The following is a 2,392-nucleotide window of genomic DNA, read 5'->3' on the forward strand; positions in this document are numbered from 1 at the left end:
GAGATGCCCATACGTAACATAGCTAAGACTGTGCAATGGCAGCAAAACACCAAATAACCCATAAAGTGGAGATCAATCCATGAATAATCAAAAGTTGGATGAGAGTTCAGAGGCACAAACTTGAGAGAACTTAAAATGGCTGGAAGAGGTAGATGTACATGATAAAAAAAAAAAACAAAAAAAACAAAAAAACAAACCACGCACGCACACAAAGGAATAAGATTATCTACAAACAGGCTATATTATTTTCAGAAGAGTCCTATACACTTAGTATTCAGTCTAAAGAGTCAGAATAAATAATGGACATTTACTTTGCTCATCGTACTCAACTAAAAAGAAATAAAGAATTAGTGTCTTCCAAAATTCTCTATCTTTTGAAAACCTGTATTATTTGCATTTGTAAATAGCAGTAAACTGATGCAGGGGACAAGATCAACAGGCATCACATAAGCCCAGAATTCTCAGGATTTTTTTTAAAGAAGGTGTTTTCATAAGGACAGAAACATGCTTTCCTACAGTCCCCAACGAGGTTCTTTGCTAAAACACAACTCATCAAGTACAAATTACCAGCACCCACGGAAAGGTTGCTAAAACCATAAAAACAATCTTGCAGTCTTTCTTCTCCTTCAAGTGTGTCCAACGGTCTGTGAAGATGCTTCCATGAAAACTACAGGGCAACTAACGATCACTGGTGAAGAAAACAATACTGCTTTCCACAACTCTAACTTCTAGAGGCTAAGCCAGGGGAGGAATTTTCACCATAGGTAACCAAAATCTGTACAACAGTCATCTAACTACAGCCCCCTACTAGAAATACAACCAACCTAAGACACCCTAATCGTGTGACAAAGTCCAGCTCTGTCAAAAAGGACATCTTTGGCCCTTCTAGACTAGCCTTAAGTTTTCCATGAGGCAGAAATTTTTCAGTGTCTTTATTTTACTACATAAATCAGGACGGGTAAGTCTTTCTAGCAGCTGAGCTGGAGAGCACAAAAGGTCAGGCTGTACCTATTCACACGGTCATCAGCCTCTCTTCAGAACAGCCTGCTGTACTCTTGTCCCCAGGCCTTCCCTACGACAGGGGTCATAATACTGATCTACCTCACAAAGATGTGAGAAACAACTAACAATCATTAAAAATCATAAAGCACTTTACAAATATAAAAGTGCTGTTTTGGCATTCATATAACAACCAGAAAACATTCATTGCTTGTGCTATTTGGCAATGTTGCATTTACACCTCTCCCCGCTTGTGCCCTCCTGGTGTAAAGCCTTGAGCTTTCTACTGTGCCTCCCTGTGTAGGAAAAAGAAATTTCTACTCAGACCAAAAGCCCATGTCAATATGGATGGAGAGGCTGTTCTATTATCTCCTCCATTACAACCAAGGGGGAAGGGTGCACTGGATACAGAGTGAAGGCAAATGAGACAAAGAAGCCTTGTACCCCAACATGTGAACATTTGCTTTCCTGGATTTCTCACATAAGGCTAGCAAAACTCTGAACAGGTTGACTTTCGTAGCAGGTCGCTGAGGCAGCTGTCACAGGTCTGAAACAAGCATCATGCTGACCTGGGAAAGGGAAAGTCACACATAGTGGGGACAGTTTCATTTCCCTGCACTTAGAAGATCACAAGTGAGACCTGAAATACTGGGCTTGGCACACACCTGACTTCCACGTGGATCACCTTGTCCTAGCATGAAGCTAGACTATTTTAAAGGAAGTAGTAAATAACCAGGGGCAGGACCAAGATTACCCAGGTGATCTTAAAACCTGTTATGAACGAATTTCTACACCTCAGTATTGACCTTGAAACCAGAGTGTGTAGCTTTCCTGCCGAGTTTCCCCTGGATGCTCAAAATAGCAGCTAACTGGCTCAGAGAAAGGAAGGGAAGAATATATAAAATATCCTCTCCCATAGGATCGACAAGGTTCCTCTACTTTTCACCGGACTACAGCTGATGGGGAGGGGGGGCAGGGTTCGAACACTGGCTTAATGCCTGGTGTGACCAGGTTAGAATTATTCATACCCGCCTTTTATTTTATCCCATAACCCTCGCTCTAACCACACCGTCTCCCGATTCTCACAGGTCATCACAACCCTACCTACTCTATTGCCTGCCATCCTGTTCACTCCCCCACGCCCCCTAACACCCCTTCTTCAAGGTCCTCAAAGTGCTCTTTGCCCCCTACTCCGTGCATCTGAACAAGTCCTCGCGTTCAAGCACGTTCCCCTGGGGGAGGAGGCAGGCAACATAAAACACCCCCAAACAAGAGTTTACTCGACCCTCCCCTTCAAGACCCCCTAACACCCAAAGACTCCCCAGTCACCCTCGGATTGTCCCTCCCGCCCCTTCCCACGTCCTTCTACACGGTCTATTCCCGGAACACCTAC

The sequence above is a fragment of the Hyaena hyaena genome, unplaced genomic scaffold (assembly GCF_003009895.1).
Source record: "Hyaena hyaena isolate Hyena2069 unplaced genomic scaffold, ASM300989v1 scaffold_539, whole genome shotgun sequence".
NCBI lineage: Eukaryota > Metazoa > Chordata > Mammalia > Carnivora > Hyaenidae > Hyaena > Hyaena hyaena.